General features: G+C 35.4%; 1 long non-coding RNA gene across 1 annotated transcript; it reads right to left on the bottom strand.

The window, feature by feature from the left end:
- Positions 1-1,887: 1,887 nt before the first annotated feature.
- Positions 1,888-20,312, bottom strand: LOC139358039 (uncharacterized). Its single transcript, XR_011612253.1, has 3 exons — positions 20,128-20,312; positions 19,907-20,036; positions 1,888-2,159 (listed from the first exon to the last, which is right to left on the bottom strand). It is a non-coding gene; the product is annotated as an uncharacterized lncRNA (long non-coding RNA).
- Positions 20,313-23,798: the final 3,486 nt, after the last annotated feature.

The raw sequence follows: 23,798 nt of genomic DNA, 5'->3' as shown, positions 1-23,798 counted from the left end.
AAAGCTCAACATCACTGATCATCAGAGAAATGCAAATGAAAACCACAATGAGATGCCATCTCATACCAATCAGAATGGCAATCATTAAAATGTCAAGAAACAACAGATGCTGGTGAGGCTGTGGAGATATAGGAATGTTTTTACATTGTTGATGGGAATGTAAATTAGTTCAACCACTGTGGAAAACAGTGTAGAGATACCTCAAAGTCCTAGAACCAGAAATACCATTTGACCCAGCAATCCCATTGCTGGGTATATACCCAAAGGAATATAAATCATAGATTATAAAGATACATGCACATGTATGTTTATTGCAGCACTATTTGCAATAGCAAAGACATGGAACCAACCCAAATACCCATCAATGATAGACTGAATAAAGAAAATGTGGTACATATACACCATGGAATACTATGCAATCACAAAAAGGAATAAGATTATGTTGTTTGCAGGGACATGGATGAAGCTAGAAGCCATTAATCTCAGCAAACTAACACAGGAACAGAAAACCAAACACTATATGTTCTCACTCGTAAGAGAGAGTTAAACAGTGAGAACACATGGACACAGGGAGGGGAGCAACACACACCGGGGATGTTGGGGCAAGGGGAGGGAGAACATCAAGACAAATAGCTAATACATGTGGGCTTAAAACCTAGGTGATGGGTTGATAGGTGCAGCAAACCACTATGTCACATGTATGCCTACGTAACAAACCTGCAGGTTCTACACATGTATCCCAGTAAAAAAAAATAAAAAATAAATTTAAAAAAAGAATCAAAAACCTAAATATAGGAATAAAATTATCAAACTCTCAAATCATGAAGTAAAATATTTTTGCCTTGGATTCATCAAAAGATTTTTAAATATGACACCAAAGACAAAGACATAAGTAATAAAAGGAAAACAGATGAATCTGACTTTATCAAAAATAAAATCTTTTGTGCTTCAAAGGTGACCATCAAGAAAGTGAAAAGTCCTGTCAAGGATGTGGAGAAATCAAAAGCATAATACATTACTGGCGGGAATGCAAAATTGTACACACAATTTGGAAAGCTGTTTATCAGTTGCTTGAATTATTGAACATAGAGTTGCCATATGACCCAACAATTTCGCTCCTAAGTATGTACTGAAGATCATTGAAAACATTTGTCTACATAAAAACTGGTACTCAAATATTCATAGCAGCATTATTCATAAAAGTCAAGTGGTGGAAACTACTAAAATGTTCAATAACAGATAAATGGATAAACAAAGGTTGGTAAATTATTAAAGTAGAATATTATCCAGCCACAAAAAATAATGAAGTACTGATAAATACTACAAAATGAATAAAGCTTGAAAACATTATGATAATTGAAGAATGAAGAGTAATAAAGACCATATTCTGTATAATTCCATTAGGAAAGTTCAGAATAAGGAAATCTATAGAGATAGAAAATGGCATGTGTACCTCATACATTTGTACAAATAAATAAAAATTTGTAAAATCAATTTGATACAACAAAATTATAATCATTCATAATTTTGAAAAGCTATTAGCAAATTAGAAATGGATGGGAACTCTGTCACTCTGAAACACTTAATCTTCACAAAACCTATAGGTAACATTTTACTGTAGGTGGTATTCAGTGTAATAAGATGAGAAAAGTAAACCTCATTTTGGTTTTTAGAAAGGAAAGGAAGAAATAAAAAGTGGTCTATATTTGTAAATGTCATCATCGTGTACATAGAAAATAATAAGGAATCTACAAAATAACTAGAGCTAATAAGCAAGTTTAGCAAAGTTGTAGGTTAAAAGACCAGTATATAAGCATTTTAATTACTTACCTATTACTGTTTAATAAATTACTCCAAAATGTAATGGTTTAAACAACAAGCATTTTTATCTAACCATACAGTGAGTTAGGAATCTGGGTATGGCTTCCTCACAGTCTCTTCACAAGGATGCAGTCAGTCTATTGACCTAGATTGTGGTCTCATCTGAAGGGGGTATTTGTTTTCAAACATTTTCATGATTGTTGAAATAATTCAAATCCTTTTGAGATGTTGTACTGAAGGCTTGTGTCTCTTGCTGGATGTTATTTGGAGGTTTCCTTTGTTTTTCTTGCCAAGGGAATTTCTCCAAAGTGTAGCTCGTAATGTGGCAACTGGTTTTCCTAGAGAGGGTGAATAAGAGGGAAATCAAAGTCCTTTTGAAATATAATCGTGGAAGTGACATCTTACTGATTTTTTCACATTCTTTTTATTAAAATGTTTGACTGTAACCAGGTGATACAGTAGATCATAAAAACCTGAAAGTCAAGATCACTTGGAGCCATTTTAGAGGCCGCCAGTCACAAACAAAATAAATGTATTTTCCTTAAACAATGAAGAATTGGAAATTGAAATTTTAAATATACCGTCAACAATAATATTAAAATTATAAAATACATAGGAAAAGTGTGATAAGTGATCTTTAAGATCTCTGCACTGAAAATTACTAAATATTGTGAAAAGAAATTAATTGAGACCCAAATAAACACAGAGATATACTGTATTCATGGATCGAGAGACTTAATGTTGTTAAAAAGTGAATTTTTCATAAAGTGATATATAGATTAAAGACAATCTGAGGCAGAACGTCAGCTGATTTTTTTTTTTAGTAATTGACAAGATAACTTTAGTAACATGGAAATGCCAAAGACTTAGAATAAACAAAACAGTTTTTTTAAAAAGTCGCAGAATTTATATTACCTTATTTCAAAACTTACTAGAAAGCCACAAAAATCAAGGCAGTGTGATATAAGTTTAAAGATAAAGTATAGATTGATGGTCTAGAAAAGAGGGTCTAGAAAAAGATCCTTACATTTATGGTCAATTTATTTTCAATAACACTGACAAGACAAGTCAATGGAGAAGATACAATCTCTTCAACAAGTGTCGCTGAAACTATTACATAGCCATATAAAAAAAAATTAACCTAAACTTTTACCTTATATTATATAAAAATAATAATTCAAAATGATTCAGACCAAAATGTTAGTGCCTTTAACTATAAAACTTTTAGAAAAAAATGTAGAGGAAAAAAATTGTGATAATATTTGAGGCCAGGATTTCATAACTGAAACACAAAGATTATGAATAATAAAGGTGAAAAATCATAAATTGGACATCATCAAAATTAAAAACTTTTGCTCTTCAAAGAACATTTGTTGATAAAAAAATAAAAGTCACAGATTTGGAGCAAATATTTGCAAAACATATCAAGGAAATAACTTCACCTAGAGTATATGCAACATTTAAAAAATAATCAGAATAAGTCAATTAAAACAGAAAAATTGGACAGTTCACTAAAGGAAATGTATCAAAGACAAATAAAGGCATGAAAAACTGTTAAACAATTTTAACCATTAGGGAAATAAAAAGCAGAACCACAGTGAGATTGGCAAGGGTATGTTGGAACTGGATCGCTTATACATCATTGGTGAAAATGTAAGTGAATGCAATTATTTTGCAATACATTTTGCCAGTTTCTTCAAAAGAAAATCATGCACTTGTAATAAAACAGCAAATCCACTGGTAGATATTTATAAAAACATATAGCTATATAAAACATATATCTCTATAAAAACATGTACATAAACATTCATAACATCTTTAATAGCCATGAAATGGAAGCAACTGAAACGTCAATAAACAAGATAACAGATAAACAAATTTTGGCATATCCATACAATTAAGTAATAGTTAACAAAAGAAGAACAATTTTTTGATCCATTTATCAATATAGGTGAATTTCAAAATAATTATACTGAGTGAAAGAAACTTGGCAAAATACAGTGTATACTGCTTTAAACACTACTGGATTATTGTACGTCAATTTCACCTCAACAAAGCTGTTTACAAAATGAGAGTATGTATTGTATGATTCCATTGAAATAAAATTCTAAAATGTGTAAACAAATCTGTAGAGACAGAAAGCAATTCCGTGATTTCCTCCAGATGGGAAGGAGTGGAATAAAGGGATGAATGGGTGACAAAGGAATACTTGGAAACTTTTTGGGATTTTGAATCAGTTAGTTATCTTGATTTTGGTAATGGTTTCACAGTTATAGACATATGTCAAAAACTCAATAAATTGTAATCTTTCATATGTCTCATTTATTATGTGGCAATTATACTTTATTCAATGTATAAAAACAAACTATTCCAAATACTAAATTAAGTACAAGTAATTTTCTTCAGAGAGGTCCCCTGTATAACTCTGTTCACCATCCTACACCCCAAGGCACCATAAGTATATAATAGAAATAATGTTTAATAGAAATAAAAACATGAGGTGTTGCTCTAGTTTAGACATCTCATACCTTCATGAATATTTACTTACTGATTAAATTAATTTTATTTCAAAATAATCAATGTAGTTGATGTTAATTAAGAAACTTTAAAATATCATATTACCTAGGAGTATTAAAAAATGTCCTCAAATTAATAACACAACTAGGAAAATCCCAGAGACAAATTAAAGTATATATGATCATAATTAAATAATTGTTTACATTTCATAATTTTGAGGGAACTGCCAATTTACATTTATATAAGGATGCAATGTTATCCAATAAGGAAAACAGAGATCACCCAAGTATAATTCTGTTCTATCTTCACTCTACCCATCAATCTTTTTTACTCTGATTTTCACTCTCTTTCCCTCCCTCCCTTCCTCCATCTCTTCCTCTCTCCCTCCCTCTCTCTCCCTCCCTCTTTCTCCCTCCCATTCTTCTTTCCTTCTTTTTTTCTCTCTTCTGATCTTCTGTATTTTTCAAATCTCTTATCTCCTTTAATATATTATGTAAATTACTTATTATATGGATTCTTTTCTGTTCCTTCCATTGTGTGTCAGCTGTACAAGGACAAGCATTGCATGTATTCTTTGCTTGCTTAGCTACCTTTGGGGGGACTAATACTTTCTTGACTTCCTCTAGCTGATGGCAACTGCAAATTCTACTCTGTAAGCAATATAAACTGTTTAAGGAAAAAAAAAATGAGGGATGATGTGGGGTAGAGGTGTTATGGAGAAGAAGTAAGGTCTTCCAGAACTGACACCTGTGTGACAAGATATGAATAACAAGCAGTAGCACAGTGAACTTGAGAGGGTAAGCTGTCAGAATTACAGTCAACGCCACAGCTCAGCACCACTATCATCTTATACTTCTTCACACTGACTGTGATAAATCTGATTAGTTGAATCTTCCAACTTTTGTGTCACTCAACCAAGATCCAGAATTCTAGGAGTGTGTGTGTCTGATCATCTATGCTCATATTTCATGCCTACCTCTGTTTTAATGCAGCCATAAGTAGGAAGCATAAAGGGGTGAGAAGGCACTGGGATGTAAGTTTCCCTTTCAACGAGACTGTAAATAGTGAAGTACCATAAATATAGGGTTACTATATAATTTATTATTCAAACAAGTATACTTTTGAGTGTGAAAGGGACACTATTAATATTTACTGCAGGAACAACAGGATTAAATCTGAATGATCTCTGGGTAATCAATGGTCAATCAACCAGAAAGGGATATTAGAGTGCTAACCTGAAAAAAGGTGTGATTAGATGTTAGGGGGGTGGGGAGGGACATCCTTTTATAATAACACATTTTCTGAATCAGAAAAAGCAACTTGAGAGCCGAGCACAGTGGCTCACACCTGTAATCCCAGCATTTTGTGAGGCCAAAGCAGGTGGATCACTTGAGGACAGGAGTTCAAGACCAGCCTGGCCAACATGGTGAAAACCCGTCTCTACTAAAAATACAAAAATTAGCTGGGCATGGTAGTGCATGGCTGTGGTCCCAGTCCCAGCTACTGGAGAGACTGAGGCTGTACTAGTGCACTCCAGCCTGGGTGAGAGAGCAAGACTCCTTCTCCGAAGAAAGAAAGAGAGAAAGAAAGAAAGAGAGAGAGAGAGAGAGAGAGAGAAAGAAAGAAAGAACAAAACACCTTGATGGCTTGATGGTCTGTCTCCAAGGTTCTTCCCATGGGAAGAATTGAGAGTCTTGCACTATTTTCATCTCTTGTGCCTCTTCCAGGATTCATCACAATTCACTCCCCTAGAATAGACAAAAAGAGCAGCCCTACAAGATCACACTGGAGTTTTTCCCAAGTTGAGTAAGTCTTTGATGGTTTCCTCCTTGAAGGCAGGAACTGAATTGTGCAATTTTTGAGACTCTTGCCAGCTCTCAATCCATGCCTTCATATAGTGAATCCCTCATGTTTTAGTTCATTAGCATCTCCAGACTCTTTATAGCATTGCATTTGGATCCCTCCGGTGAAAGTGTTTCTTTATATGACCAAAGATAAAGGACTTTGGCTTCACTTTTTGGAATAGTTCATTGATCATTAGGTACCAAGTTTTAGTGCTTCATTAAAAGTGAAAGTAATTTATTGTAATGGGATTATGTGGTTCCCAACACTGAGAGAATATTGAATCTGGAATGTGACACTAATCATAAAAATAAAATGCTCACTCTCATCTTCTTGACCAGTGGGAAATTGTCTAATATTTAAAAGCCAGAATGGATAATCTGTCCTCAGGTGGTCATTAGTCTCTTCATTGTAACTTAAAAAAAAAAAAAGAAGTCTTGTTAGAATCTCTCGGCTCTAATAAATTGAGTTCATATGATAGCGATTTAAACTAATGGATAGCTTGACTTCTAATGAGGCTTTATGATTAATTAATCTACTCATTTAAAATATGTGAACTATTGGTTTATAATTCGAGTCTCTGGTTTTAGAAGGTAAAACCAATATTTACCCCCTGTATACCATCTGCCAAAGGGCTACCAGAGACATTGGCTGGTAAATATTCATTTGCACTGACAGCAAACCCATTTTTCACTGACCTCCAAATCTGCCGTCTTTCAGCTTGGTGGTGAACTGTTAGAATGCGAGGGCTTCTGGCTGGGGATAGGTATATTTAAGTTGAATTAAATAATGCAGCCATATGAAAATGGAAACGTATTCTTTATATTTTTATGTTTGTCTCTGTCTCTCCACTTCTGTGTGTGTATGTGTCTCGCTCTCTTTAATGGGGGTGGGGTAGGTGGGATAATCTTTTTTGGTAAATCTTGTATTAAGTTTTTATGTCATAATTTTTTACAGTTTGTTGAGTACTATCTTTCAAGCCTCTAGTATATGTTTTACAGGTATTATCTCTTTAAATTCTCACAGAAACCATGTTTATCATATTTTTATTATTTCTATTTAAAAAATAAAAAAATGAGGCTTAGAGAAGTTGAATAATCTGCCCAAATTTATGCTTCTAATAGAGAAGCTGATATTTGAAGTAGCAATGTCTGCCCCTAGAGCCTTCACTTTAAAATATGAAAGAAGCCAAAGGAGAGCTTGGCTTTCACATTCAAAGATCATAGGTAGCATTCCTTAAACACATAATTCAAAATAATTTTGCTATTTATTATGTGTGTGTATTGTCATCTGTGGACAAATATCTAATTTTCTCATAGTGCATTAGCCTAAGAATATAAATGACTTCACAGTAAAGGTGATAGGTCATATGCCTATATCTGTATAAATTGACTTTAGTTACATGCCAGCTGCTGCTCAGTTATTTTAGAAGTGCTTGATGAATGTCTCAGATGTACTCAACAACGTGCCTGGGTGGTTTGGTGGTTCCATTTTTCTTCCTCTAGGTATTTCACTTCCTTCCTCTATACCACAAACATCTACTTTCTGGCATTTTCAACAGTTTTCCTATGCACCACCCTGGGACCTTCCCATAACAAAGCTGTAAGCTAATCTTCCATGAAGTTGGGGAAGAACAGAGGTTGTTAAGAGAATTGCTGTCCTGGCTTATGCTGTGGTTGGTAGAGAGCCTAAAAGCAATCTCTGTGTATCAACTTTTAGTGATACTCTTAGGCATGTCCCCTTAAATGTATTGTGTCTGGAAGCCCACACGAACTTTAAAGCCTAGCAGCCCCAATATGTTTTTAGGATGATCCTGAAGATATCAACCTCAAAATGACTAAAATTTCATTGTACAAAAATTCTTTCTGGAAGCATAACAAATAATACATAGATTTCACAAAGTGTAGTATAAAACAAGTAATTTTTCTCAAGAGCTTATCAAACAAAGAATTTGTGATTCGTCCCTGATGCAAATACTCCTGGCAGTTGATTTTTTAAGAATACACTGCAGCCAGTAAGAGAAACTCTTTTAATGGTAGCCTCGACAATTATTCCACCCATGTATTATCTTATTTCACAGGCCAAATTTGCAGTTATTTTTGGCTTTCCTTGCATTTTTTTCCATGAGTACCTAATGAGGGTTTCAGTATGTTCATGGTCTATGTCTGCTGACAGGGCCTTGATATATCTTTTTTGTTGATGGTAAGGCTCGTTTTTAGGGAACAATAAGGCAGACAGCCCAATATTCTAAGCTAAACAATCCCAAATAACTTAACAAAGATGGAAAATATAATTATTCTCAATTAATTAGACTCAAAAAATGGAGGGTTTGCTTTTTTCATACAAAGGTATCTGACTGTTCTTTAATATAAAGCTTAGTAGACAAAGATTAATTTTACTAAAATAACCCATTTGTTTGATATGCCAAGTTGCTTTCCTCACCTTGTAAACTATTTCTCTCTGCCATTCTCTTTCTCACCCACATGTAAAACCTCAGAATCAATTTTGACTTGCCTTCACATTTATCCATTATCTCATTTCTTAAAAAAGCCTCCATTCTTTTCCAACTCTAGCCTAAATGAAAAATCTCCTCATTTAAACATAAATCCTTGAAGCAACCTGTTAATCTGTTACTGCTCTCTTTTTTACTCACTTTAGCAGATTTTTTTTTTCTAAATCACCAGTCTTGTGAAGGCGCTCCTTCAATCAAGAATTACCTATACTTTCCCACTGCATACAAGTTAATCCAATGCCTAGGCCTGACATTTAAGAACCTACTTAATTTTCCCTTCTCTTTCCTGTACATATAAATTTCTTCTGAATCCTTGTGTGAAGCCTTCATTCTGCACATGCAGTATTTCTCCCCAAACAAATCATGCTCATTGATGAAACTGGGCTCCTTTTTTGTTTTTGTTTACCAACCTGTGCTTACTTTATTGTTACACCTATCATATGAGATTTTAACTGTGTATTGTGATGAAAAGTGCCCCCCCCCAAAAAAAGATATCCATGTTCTAATTCCTAGAATATGTGTATATGTTACCCTACATGGAAAGGGGACTTTACAGATGCACCTTGCAGAAGTGCTTTGAGATGGGGAGAATATCCGCATTAACCAGGTGAACTCAATCTATTCATATGGGTTCTTAAAAGAGAAAAACCTTTTCCATCTGAGTTCAGAGTCAGAAGAAGATGTGACAACAAAATGGTCAGGGAGATGCAACTTTGTTGGCTTCAGAGATTGAGGAAGGGGCCATGAGGCAAGGAATGCAGGCAGCTTCAAGAAGCCTAAAACGAAATGAAACAGATTCTCCCCTAAAGCTTTCAGGAAAAACACAGCTCTGTGGACATCTGTATTTTAGCTCAATGAGACCCATTGCAGAATTCTCACCTCCAGAATTATAAGATAATAAATTTGCCTTAAGACACAAAGTTTGTGATAACTTGTTACAGCAGCAGTAGAAAACTAACATATCTATTAATCTATTTCTTTCCCAAACAGACTTTGAGTTTTTTGAGGTCAAGACTGAAAAGCAGAGTTCTAACACCCATTCTTCCCTTTCTTCTTAGTAACAGAATCCTGGTGTATATTTTTCAGGAATGCAGTGTACCCAGCTTTTCTTTGCAATTACATATGGTGATGTGACTAAATTATAAAAGGGAAGTGCTATGGGAAAAGTATCCAAGAAGACTGACTTAGCTCAGAAAGTGACTCCTCTATCTCCTGTTTCTTTCTGCTTTTGGATTACAGGAACTCCCTCAGCCATTCTGGATTGTTCCACCTGTGAAGATGACAGTCCCAAGAGATAGGTTCACAGAGGGAGCTGCAGAGCCCCTATTCCTTTCCTGGACAGCCTACTCTGAGAACGTTTTTACTTAAAAGAGAGAAAAAAGTAAACTTCCATCTTATTTAAGCCTGGGTATATTTGTCGTTTTTCATTTTTATGAAGCCAGGCCTAATAAATACTGATGTAGCTTGAGTGTTGAATTTTCCTTGGCTCCTGGCACAGGACCTGGCACCAAGTATTCACTCAGTAAGTGCTTGCTGGATGGATATCCAGACAATCCTCTACCCACATGTTTCAAGATCCATATCTTCATAACCAGGTTATAATTTTTGTCCTAATTAGGCTATTTCTAACTTGTAATGGGTTGATTACTGTCTCTACAAGATTCATGTTCAACTGGAACCTCAGAATATTCCCTTATTTGGAAATAGGGCAGATGTAATTAGTCAGGATGAGGTCATACAAGAATAGCGTGGGCCCTAAGTACCATGACTGAGGAAAGGACACACAGACACATGGGAAAAGGATGCCTAATGTCTAATGCAGAGATTGGAGTGGTGCAGCTACAATCCAGGGAATGCCAAGGGTTGCAGGAGTCACCAGAAATGGAGAAGAGTCAAGAAACAATTCTTTCCTAGAGCTTTCAGGAACATGGGCCTACTGGCTCCTTGATTTTCAGATGTCTGCCCACCAGAACTGTGAAAAAATACATTTTTGTTGTTTTAAGCCATCCAGTTTGTGGTAATTTGTTATGGCAACCCTAGAAATCTAACATACCTTCCTTTGCCATGATCCATGCAAAATGCTTGGCATGTTATAAATGCTCAAATGTTAGACTTTGTTACGTATTACTATCATTATCGTTATCGTTAATACTTTCTATACTATTTTATGACACTGAACACTGACTACACACAGCATTCTACTTCAGTTGAAATTGTTTTCAGGTATAAATATTTTAAGACTTCACTTAGACAATAATGTCCTTGAGGGCAAAGACGATTGTTTACCCTCTTTTATCTCCCATTCCCATTGCTCATCATATAACATGGTGCTGTGCATGAGGAGGGCAGCAGCCTTTAGAAAAGAAAAAATTTCCTAGGGGTAGTGTTCTCAGTATAACTCAAATCTGCAACATAGCACAACCTCAGGGAATTTGATTGATGGTTACCAGGGTCAAAGAGCCCTCTTGATTGACAGAAAACTAGGTAAGAGCAAGGCTTGGGTTTCTCTAGACACCAACCATGTGAGGAGGCTCAGACCATGGCAGAGAACAATAACCCAATGGTTTTTAAACAGTGTCCTTTTTGGGCGAACTACTGAAGAGTAATTTCTATATGTCTCTTTAAGTATTTTATCTGTTTAGACATCTGCTATAGCTAAAGTACAAAGAAACTCATTAGGATATCCATGTACAGCTATTATAAGCAAGAACACAGCCTAGGGTAGCAAGTGATTTTCTTCTATGAAGCAGGCATATTTCCTATTTTCAGTCTCCTTTGTGGCAGTCCCCACCTATGTCACTGAGGTGCAAACTTTTCAAACTTCCTTGTTTTTCTTGCTGGGACCCTTTCTGCGTCTAACTTGCTTTCAGGAAATTCTTTCTCTAGAAGTGAAAAACAAAACAAAACAAAATGTTTTTGAGGTCTTGGTGAACAGTCATTTTAAGAGTCCCAGATAAGGAATTCCTGACTTCTCCAGAAGAGACATGGAAAAGAATAAGAATGGATTTGGGTTATCAACATGTTTGACAATAGAAGATATATGGCAGGTCAGGACTATCCCAGCAGGAGGTCTGTATGACTTCCTAAGGCCAGAGATTCAAAAATAACTAACATTTATCCTCTGCTAAATAAGTTCCAAGTAACTTTGCCATTGCTTTACATATTTTAACCTATTTAATCTTTTTGATAGCCATTGAAGAGGTTCTGTTTATTATTCTGATTTTACAGATCAGATAACTGAGGCACAGAAGTGATGCATAAAATTATTCTAGGATCTGCTTTACACTTGCCCCTTCAAATCAGGCCATTAATACTTGTTCGGTGTGTTCCAGTACTTTATTTTCCTGCCTTCGATGTCCTTATTTGTAAAATGCTAGGCACCTCAGCAAACAGGAAAAAGAGAGTGCCAGTTTCTGCCCTGAAGGATCTTAATGTTTCCATATGATTGAGTAAGGAAAACTGAGCTGAATATGGAGATGAATTAACACACAGTTAATATAGATTAAGACCTATAATAGAAGCAAGAGCCCTGCCCCAACATTTCCAGAGCCTGGACAAAAGTACCAAATGGAGGTTCACATACCATATATCTAGACTTTTTATGCTTAAAATTTATCAATCAAGCTAATTTAAATATGGTGTAGCCTCTTATCCTGACAGACATATTTCTCTAACAACCTGGAGGACCAGATTCAAAATTAGAATGCTCAGACTTCTTTGACTTTGATTCAGAACATGGGTACTCAGGAAGACCCTGTGCTAGGTCCCTGACGTCTCCACTCCTGAGTCCTGTCTCCAAGCCTGGCTGACTCTTCTTTCCACTCCTATATTGCTCCTGTAATACAAGGGGCCTTCAGTGCCCATGGTAGACACAATTATCATTGTTGTTAGTCCCTGAAAATAAGATTGCCAGATTTAGCAAATAAAAAGACAGGATTCCCAGTAAAATATGATTTTCAGACACTGAATAAATTTTTTATTATAACTATATTCCTTTCAATATTTTGTTGTGCAACCAAACTTGAAATTTAGCTAGGCATCCTGTATTTAACATGTCAACCCTACCTACAAACATTCAACCATTGGCTAAATTTGGAACCCACTGGCATACACTCTGATGGCTATTTATACCCCCACCCCCGCTCATTGAGACAGATTCATATCAAAGTCCCATACAAATCCTAGAATAACCTTGGAGCTGTTTGGGCTGAGAATTCTGTGGTCTAGTGTAGACACAGTATGATTTAGAAGGTGGGGGATATGTATACCTTGAGGAGAGTCACCCTTGTTTCCTAGACTATAAGTAGAATAATAATGGACAGGAAGAATAGAATGTTCAAAATTGCTGAGTGGTATCTGGAATGAAATAATGGAACAAGTGTCATTTGATATGAGTCTTAAATGCTGGAAAGAATTTAGGCAGCCTGAGTTAAGGAAAGGGCATACTAGATATAAAATTTTCACTTATGTTTTGTTATGCTTCAATTGTAAACACACCAAGCACCTTCTTCTTTTATGTTTTTAATTTCTTTGCCTTTAATGTATACAAATATTAGGTATTGTTTACCTTCTTAATCGTCATGAAGCTATCATACATAATAAGTAGAGTCCTCTCCCTATCTTTCCTTTGAGTATTTTCTGATTTGCTGCATGAGACATAGAGGCTGAACAGACTGTAGGGCCCTAGAAATTGCAGGTGTTTCACTGAGCTAGGGAGATTAAAAATTAGTGCAGGTTTACCAAATAGCTAGGTTTTTAAAAAGACAAGATCGTTCGGGAGGCTGAGGCAGGAGAATCGCTTGAAACCGGAAGGCGGTCGTCGCAGTGAGCCAAGATTGCGCCACTGCACTCCAGCCTGGACACCAAGAACAACACTCCATCTCAAGAAAAAAAAAAAAAAAAAAAAAAAAAAGACCACATCCTAGAGAAAAGAGGACAAGTAAAAAGTGAGCCAAAATTCTGCATGCAATTTCTTCTTGAGGCTGTACTCCTTGGTTACACATGCTTAGGACAAGACACAGAGAAGCAAAGCAGGGAACAACAGCTAAGAGGCTACACATGTAAGCAGAGAATTTCCCAGTTTCACGGTGCTGGGGAGACAGAAACTGGAGCAGAGGGCCTGCCGAGGGAGATAGCTCTGGTAAACACCCCAGGCATTCAGTTAAAATCCCAGAAGAGCTATCCTCCAGGAGAAAAAGGCAAAACAGAAATACACCAGCTTTCTAAAAATCAAAGTGATTTACTTAGTTTTTATCTGCTATTTAGAAGAAAATTAAACCTTTCCTTGAGGAGGATGACAGCTGTACAGTGTCACAAATATGTAAAAATATACTATACATAGTGTACAGCATTCCATAAAGAATGATTAGCTGTACAAGAAAGCAGGATCAAATGATGCAGGAAAAAAGACAACAAAGCACATGTAACGGAAACAGCCTACAGATAATCCAGATATTTTGGATTATACAATAAATACGTGGAAGTTGGAGAAAATATTTCCAACATATTTATTAAAAAAAGGGTCATATCCAAATTATAAGAATAATTTCTACAAATAAATATGGGGGAAAAAATCACCCAATGAACAATTTTGAGCAAAAATCTTGACTAGGCATGTCAAAAAAGAAGATATCCAGTGACCAAAAAAACACAAAAAATGGTGCTCAACACAATCATCAGAAAAATTCAAATTAAATAACAGTGAGACACATGCACAACGGAATAGAGAAATTAAAAATTAACTGACAACATTAATTGTATCTTAACCACTGTAGGATTTTGACAGAAGAGGCTGCTCATACGTGGCGGTAGTGGGTAGAGAAGATATCTCTACACTTTCCACTCAATTTTGCTGTGAACCTAAAACTTCTCTAGAAAAATTAAATTTACTTAAAAAAATCAAGTGACAATCTTAAGAGTTAGTGAGCATACAGAGATACTATAACTCTCATTTACTGCTGATAGAAGTGTAAGTTTGCACTACTGCTTTGGAAAATGGTTTTGCAGCATCTACTAAATCTCAACATATGAATACTCCCTGACAAGAATTTCAATTCCAAAGAATATACTCATTGGAATGAGGAACATATATTTTTCAAAAGACATATACTAGAATAATCATAGCAGTTCTATTCATAATAGCCAAAGATTGGCAGCAAATGAAATTCCCGTCAAGAGTACAAGAGGTAAATTGTGGCATAATCATAGGGTGAAATTCTGTGTAGCAGTGAGAATGATTGGATCACAACCTGACTAAATCTCACAAATAAAATGTTGAGTGAAGGAAGCCAGGCACAAAATAATATATAGTATATAATTCCATGTATATGAAATAAAAGCCAAAATTAAACTCTTGTGTTATCAGAAGAAATAAAAAATAGCCAAAATTAAACTCTTATGTTATCAGAAGAATGGTAACCATTGGAGGAACAGATAGGAAGTAGGCATGAAAGAGGATACTGTGGTGTTTGTGACATTTTATATCCTTATCTGGTAGTGAAGTACATGGCAAGTTCACCTGTGGCAATGCATCAAGCTGTATAAATTAAGATTTGTGCACTTTTTTATATGTATGTTAGACTTCTATTTTTACAGTGTTTACAAAAAAATAGAAAAAGCATTTATCCAGTACTCAGGGTTTTTTAAAATGCTACAACTAGTTTTTTACTCAGTTTTTGAGATCAATTTACAAAATAGCTGGACTTGAAATATTGTTCCATACTCTCTCTTTAGTTTGTATCATTACATTTAGTTATTCATCATCTACCCTGTGACAATAACGGTGCTGAAGTCTAAAGTATAAAAGTAACTAAGACATTTTCACTATCAAAATAGCATGAGAACTAGTTTAGGGAGGCATGCATAAACAGATAATTTTAAATTAATAAAGTAAATGTCATGTAGAAATAGAAACAAGATGCAATCGAGCATAGAAGAGGAACCTAAGGAATTGGCCTGCTCCATTAAGTGTGTCTGAGTGTATGTGTGTGAGCTTCAAAGAAGAGTTTCTAGAGCACATTCTTCCTGGGTTTGATCCTTGAAATAAAGGAGAACATATGCATGTAAAGAAAAGGGGTGATGGAATTGCTAAGGGAGGGAGAGGCATGAGTGAAGACAGGAGACTGTTACATTGTGGCATTAAAAACAGAAGTTACAGCAGCTTAGTAATACTAGAGCATAAATTTCAAGACAGTGGGTGATGGGAAAAATGGATGGAATGATAGTTAGATCCCAGGCTATGGAGAACCTTGGGACCACTCTATATGGCCTTTCAGGTTGTTGATTATATAAATGTGTCCTATCTAAGCGACTGCATTCACACAGTGGATAGATAGTAACCTGGAGCAGTTGAGGCTAATCATGCATAAGCTCAGAGAAACATGCATGAAAACATACGCTAGCACACATATGTGCGTAATGCTGGTTTTTTTCCCTGACATCCACTAAGATTTCTTTTTCCCACTGCCACTCTTGGAGGGCCTATTATCTCTACCCCCAAACTTGACATCGTTATCTCATCTGTAGAGCAAGGTATAGTGGTGGGTATGGAATGTTAGGCTTGCTGAGAGATACGCTTCTTGGCATCCAAGGCGTGTGGAAACAGGAGAGTGTATGGATACCTTTGTATGTATGTTCCTGGCTGCTGCCTGTCAGGACCCTGGAACGCTCCCCTGGACAGGTTCTGGCCCAGCGAAGAAGGTGTCTTACACAGCAGTAGCTCCACTTAATTCCTAAGAGTCGTTGCATTTTCTTGATTCGGTTGTGCAATATAAACATCCTTATTTTTTAATTTAAGGGCGGCCAGCTTTTTCTAATTTATAGAAAAGCACTTTCTGAACAGTGGCAGCTAACCTTGTAGGATATGCCAAGAATTTTGAACTATGGCTTATACATGTTGTAAGAAATTTGATTCCTCTTTAAAGAACAGTTTTATTGTAGCAGAAAAAGTGGAAACCTAATTGTAGTGGACAAAAAAATTGAGAAAAAGGAGAAGTAAGGGAATACTGTCTCCTAAAGTTGTTTTGCTGGTCATAGAGAATGACTAAAATCCATTAGATTAGGTGGTTTTTTGTTTGTTTATTTTGTTGTTGTTGTTTTGTTTTTGCTGTGTTTGCTTTGTTTGGGTTTAGATACAAAGTAACTAAAGAGCAAGATATGATGGGAAAGTAGTTGACTTAGAAAAAAGTAATAAGAAAACAGTTTTGTAAGTGTTAGAGGGAATCAGATGATGCTGACAATAATGGCAATGCCTGTGACTATTATAATGGTTCTATCTCATTTATGGAATTCTATCTAAAGGCAGTTTTATAGGGAAGATACTATTAATCTCAACTTTCAGATGAGAAAGTGATGCTTAGAAAGGTTAATGGGTCCAAGTTCACACAGCTGTGGGGTATCAAAGTTTGTATTTAAACCTAGATTGTCATGATGCTAATGTTCATGCATTAATCAGTAATATGCACCACCTATCACAAATCAAGCATACAGGTGGATGGGGCAGGGGGAAGACCACTTCATCTCTAAGAAAAGAAGGAAAGAGCATGCTTATGTACTACAGCTTCCTTCTTCTATTTTAGGAAGTAACAATATGTTCAAAAGAATCACATTAAACTCTTGATGGTGCTGTGTTTTGGTATTTGAGACACCTTAGTTTCCCTGTTCAATATTTGGTTCTTTCCTTTTAATTGGCAAGGTGATCCACATATCATTTTCAATTGGCTTATTCATGTACTTTACCTTGCAAACCAGAACAATTTTGAGAGCAAAATAGAACATTGTGACTACAAATTAAATTTAAAAAGACACCCGCCAGGACAGTCCCAAGCATACCTTGCTTTAATTGTAACACCCATGGCTATGATATATACACAGTGTAATAAGGGATGAACTGGTATGCTTGATGTTACTTAGAGTTTCAAAGCATATTGTGTCTATGAGAAATAGAACTTTTCATAAAATCTGTAACAAAAGCGTTTATCTTTTACATAACTAATGTTGCTTATTAGTCCAAAAAGACATGCTCAGAATCATGTTGTGTTGTGAATTAAATGGAACTTCCCATAGAAACTATCTTGGCCAATCTCCACTTGATCAATTTAATTTCATTTTGAGGGATCCACTTTACCTAATACTTTAAGTTACCTATATGAAACAATTCCGGTCTCTTGAAATAGCTTAAGGAGACCAACACATTATAGGTCCTCAAAGAACTATTTTGACTTGTGCAGTGTGCAGTTAGAGCATTAATAAAAACCTCTCTACTTAAGTATTGGGATCTCTTCATGAATTTAACTCAGATGTTTTCACCACTTTTTAATATTTTATGTCAAATTGAATCAAGTCAGCAAAACAAGTTAATAAAATTTCTATTTGGTGCTGTATCCCAGTATTTAGGTAATTTTTTTAAATGCAAAGACATGTATTGGAAAATCAGGCTGTATTTTAAAATGTCTCCTATAAAAAAAAGGAACAAGAAAAACACAACCAGAGCTCCTAAAATCTGTTTTGACTGTTTCATAGGATGCTAATAAATCTTTGTGGTTATCCTATTGAATGTTCATGTGTACTATAAAATTTATTAAAGTTCTTTTCCCTTCCTTTTAGCTCCCAAATGTTGGTTTGCAATCTGCCATACAGACTGAAACATGCACCACTATTTACTAGGTTTTCATCACTGGTATTTTTAAGTCCCCGTTAAGTTCTATACTTATAGTGAGTATTGAAATGCCATTATAATGTTATGTTTTCATACATGCAGGTACATTTTACAGGTTGAAGAAAATGCATAGGTTTTTGAATATGAAAGACTTGGATTAGAATTCTCCATCTACCCCTCAGTAAACTATGCTTTGGGGCAAACTTTCAATATGCATCTTTGTGTATTATATGGGAGTAATAACATCTGTTTTTTGGGGTCCTGGCAGTAGACATTGAGCATCTAGATGAAGCTGCTTTATTCACTGGAATTGTTTTTGTGCATTGTGACTCCTCTCAGCGTGACTCCATATACTGAAGAAATATAATTGTTCAAATACTTTTGTCAAGGGTGCCCTTCCCCTTGTTTGTCACACTTTTATCCTCATCACTCTCACTAAAAGAACAAGCTTTTGCTAGGTACCATGAGACAAGACTGTTCCTTCTCCTTAGAATATCAGGACTAATCCCATCATTCCTCATACTGTAATTCACCTGAATTATCACCCCGGCATCATTCTAGGTATGCCATGTAAAAAATAAGGTATTCAACATATTAAATAAGTATCCTGTACAGACAAATGCAAACAGATGCTAGACACTGCTCTGGAGAGCATTCTGAAAGCCCCTTCTTGTACCTCATGATACCTGTCAGTAGGTTTCTAAATCATAGAAAGGCCAAGAGTCTTGGGAAAAGGTGCTAGAGTACCATGACTATGAGAAGGGCACTGTGGGAGCTCAGGGTAATGACTATTCATCAAATATTAACATACTTTAATATTTTAAAAATAAAAATAGTGGGCATTCTGGGTCATACCAAAAGTTCACATCTCTCAGGCTATTTATTATAATCAATTTTTTTGTCATTATATGAATTTGTACATTCCCTAATTTGATACCATTTCTCACTCCTCACTGACTCCCAAACCTTTTTATAGTGCCCCTTGAAACTCAGGAGTATCATCAGAAAACTCCCCTACTAACTTTCAAAATATGCTTTTTATGCTAGCTCTCCCTTAAAGACACAGGTTCTCCTGCAGCCCATTCAAATAGAAAAGGTTTTTGTTTATTTCTTCCAAAGATTTACATCATCTACCACTGGGCTAGTAGCATAGGATTGCCCCTGCCTCCCTATGCCTTTTTCTGATGATTTTTCTTCCACGTACCTCAAATTCCCAGCTTTTTTGAAGGATCTAAGATTGGGTTCTGCTATATACTAGTCCTCCTTATTGCTGTCATATGCTGTCTAATTGCAATAATGAGAAAATATTTAATCTCTTCCTTTGTGCCACTATTCCTGTTATCATTCTTGGTAATTTAGCACAGATCATCCATCCAGCATCTAAGCTACTCTGTTCCTTGCCGTCCTCATCAACCTTCTCTATCGTTGTCTTTTATTTCAATTTATATTACCACGTTTAACCAATTACTCAGGTCAAACCTTAGGAGTCATCCTTGGTTTCTGAACACTTTTAATACCACCCCACATATCCAACTCAATAGCAGGTTAGCTATACCTACCAAATATAATCTTTCAGATATCTTGAATTCTGTCATCTTCATCACTGCCTCCAGTGCCTCTTTTCTTTGGTTCTGCAATAGCTTCATCATCTTGTTTCCTCCCTTTTCCCCGTAAATCCTGCTTTCCACTCTACAGCAGGAATGGAATTTGAAAAATGTGAATTATATTTTATCAAATGCCATGTAATTATCTATAAGGTTCTTCAGGATCTGGCTCCTACCTGCTTCTCCCATGTTATTGTATTAGTTACTCTGTTCTTCGTTATTCCTCAAACACAGAGAGCTCATGTCCTCTTCAGGGGTCATTACATTGGCTTGCTCAGCCTGTCATATGCTTCACTAATATATGCATTCTAATAGCCCCTTCTCATGATTTGGATGTCTTCAAATATCGGCTCGTCTAGAGAGTCTTTCCTGGATGCATTATTTGAAAAAAGAAGCTCTTAGTGACTATCCCGCAACCTTGCTTTTTGTTCTTAATGGTACTTAGCAATAACAAAATTTTAAAAATACGCGTACTTTCTTGAAATATGTCTGGTCCATGTGAATGTAAACATCATGATGGCAAGGACATCATATATATCTTGTACATATAATCCAAGTGTCTAGGACAGGGGCACGATTAGAGGAAAATTTAGCAATATTTGCTCAATAATGAGATCTTGCATGTGAGGAGGCCTAGAAAAAAGCTTGTCGTACAGTGAATCCTCTTGCTATTATTTTTCTGTTAAAAAGGAAAACGTAACTTTTAATTTTGATTGTTAGTTTTCATACCACACTATGCCACAATGCTGGAAATAAACATTATCAGTTCAAAGTTAAGATGTTTTATTGGATCAACATTAAAAAAATCTGTAGTTTCCAGAGATCACATATTTTGGTGAAGGATATAGATCAAATCACTGATCTTGAGGGTTGGCTCTGAGGATTCTGAGATGACACATGAAAATGAAAACCACCTAGAGGTTTTCTTGTGTACCAATTTTTTGGATATATATCATTAAATGAGTCTAGGGATAGGCATTTGAAAAGACATGGAATCTGCTACCCAAAATATCAGTCTAGTAAGAGAGACAGGCACATGAACCAAACATTGAAGTGCAGTGTGATAAAAACCTCAATGAAAGGAATAACTAAATGCTCAGGATCCCAGGAAAAAGTTCATGTAAAAGATGGAGACTGTTGCATGCATTAGAATAAAGAGACACTAACCATTCAAAGAAGAGCTGGGAGGAAGACAGATATTAAAAGATAAACTGGTATATAAAAGTCATGGAGCCAGAGTAGCATGGCGTGTTCAGTGAAACACAACCCTTATAATATGACTGGAGTATGACATGGAAAAGGATGATGGAAGAAGTGTCTGAAGATACAGGTAGCATCCTGACTCCACTACTGGTATACAGCGGCTAATTCATCATTCTTCTTATACTTTTCCTGTCTTCTCCCATTCAAGATAACCAATCAGGAAGGTTGACTTCCATTGAAGCACTTGTCAAACTAAGCTTTTGAGTGAAGAAATTCATCTCTTGAATGTAGGATTTCCTTTCATCTTATTATTCCATTGCTTTAAACACTTAAGGCATCATTGCCTGTTGTTATATACTGAAAATTTATTCTTCAAGAAATGATTGTTTGTCTTAAGTGTTTTTACAGAGAATTTATATAAATGTAACTGTTTTCAACATGTTGATTGACCTTCATTGTGTGTCAGTAGCTTAAGAAAATATTATTTGTTCTGCTTTTGCTACTCATTTCTCTAGTTTTCATACTTAATACAAACATGCCTTATATTACAAATGATATATTGTTTTTGAAAGCTTCATTGATATTTAATTATATGTTCCCAATTCAATGATTATTACAAAACCCTATCAGAGAAATTAAAATTTCTTATTTCATGTTTTTAAATGTTAACCTTTAGTCTTTTAAATTTACCACCGAAATCATTCTTTGTTTCCACTGTAGGTAGTTTAATTGCCTTTAATTTGTGCTTCTGGTTCCTCTTATGGACAAATTTTTGTCTTTGTTTCAGTTTTTTTAATGTCAGTGATTTATGCTTTGTCACTAGCTTTTGAATGTGAATTATATAAATCTTAGAAAAGCTGAGTTAAAAATTCAAAGCCAATTATCTATGTGATGTGATGCTTATCATATTTGTAAAGAACCATGATCAAGAACAGAATTAATGGATTTCTTATTTCAAATATATCGTGTAGTTTGATCATTGGATTGTAGTATGTAGTCAGTATAACAGGATGATGAGTAAGTCAGCATTTCCCAAGGACTGATTAGGTTATCAGATGAATAGATGAATAGTGAATATACAATTATATGACTCCCTAGAATTAGTCAAAATTTCCGTCAATGAGCTGTGGGAGTAAAAAGGAGAGAGGCGAGTAAGCATCGTTTCATTGCAAAGCATAAAAGATTCCTCTCGAGAAATTTGACAGCCCAGCTGTGTATGTGTTTTTATCTCTATAATGGTTTTGAAAGCTGAATTTCAGAACTTCTGTGCCACTTTAACTTTGATTAAAAAATGAGAGACTAGTCAAAGAAAACAGCATCAACAGTAAGAGATGGGAAACCAAAGTGATATGTACATGTGTGAGTGTGTTTGTGTGTATGTGTGTGACTGTGATGAGAAACAAACTCTGCAGTAGCAATCTGTCTAGAAACTCAGGGTTTTCAGCCTGTCCAAACAACCTTAGCCATTCTTGTCTAAAAGTAATGCTCCAAAGAGAAATATTAAGTAATTCTTACGAGGTTTTGGTGATTTAAGGACTGGAATCTCTGTTGATTTACACCTAATAGTCAGAATTCTGAGGTGTATTTATTTCCTCATATTGCTCATAGAAGGAGTTATATCACTTATGATTGACCTCTGAACTATCTCACATAGTCTCTTTCCTTCCTAATGCAATCATCTGTCTTGCCACAAGTTATTTCCTGCATCTCTTCTAAACCATGGCACTTCAAAAGGTTTTTCTCCTAAGCATACCGACTTTGGAAATAGTTACATGCAGTACATTTTTCCTCTAGCTATTTCACTTCTGACCTCCCATTTCCATTATTCTTGCTAATCTGTTTTTTCAAATAATTCTTTGCTGAATGCTATCAGTGGTGGAGATGACATTAGAAGAATTCAGAAAACTACTCACTAAAGGACTAATGAGAACCCCCTACTACTTTTGAACTCTTCTTTACAGTGTTTTTTTTTATGCAAAATAAAAATGCAACATTCATTCTCACTAGTGATTTATACTGTAGAGTAACAAATGATACAGAAAATTGGGTTTCCTTAAAAATTCTCAGAATTGTAGTCCCTGAAAGTCTACAACTGAGTTTTGTTTTGTTGTTTTTCACAGATTAAAAAGATAAATGAGATTCTATGTTTGATCTTGGTGAGCTCACAGTTTTTGTCGGTGACAGATAGGAAAAATAATTCTAAGTACCCGTACAAAACTACTATAATAAAGACACATGGTGGATGACCAGAGTTGTGACAGCTTTTTCTCAGAGGTTAGGAAAGGTTTCATACAAAACGTTGCTGGCGCAGGAGGGGAAAAAAATAGCCGCAACTTTACAGGAACAGTCAGGAGTTTGGGAATAGTATTCTAGACCCATGAATTAGGCTGTGCAAACCCATGGAGTTGTCAAAACTCTTAGTCCTATTCAAGAACCAGTGAGAATTTAGTTGCCCAGCTGTTATCTCTAATACAGTGGGGAAAAATAACCTAAAGTATTTTCGTGTGATGTAAAGGCAGTGCTCAGTAAGTCCAGTAAATTACATACCAGAAGACTTCTGTCTTTATTACCTGGGAAATTTAGAATGGCCCAGTAAAATGCTGCCAATTAAAACATTTATTTACACATACAAGTTTGTAATTTT

This window comes from Macaca nemestrina, chromosome 13, assembly GCF_043159975.1.
Source record: "Macaca nemestrina isolate mMacNem1 chromosome 13, mMacNem.hap1, whole genome shotgun sequence".
NCBI classification, from domain to species: domain Eukaryota; kingdom Metazoa; phylum Chordata; class Mammalia; order Primates; family Cercopithecidae; genus Macaca; species Macaca nemestrina.
This window is presented reverse-complemented; position numbering and strand designations above follow the sequence as displayed.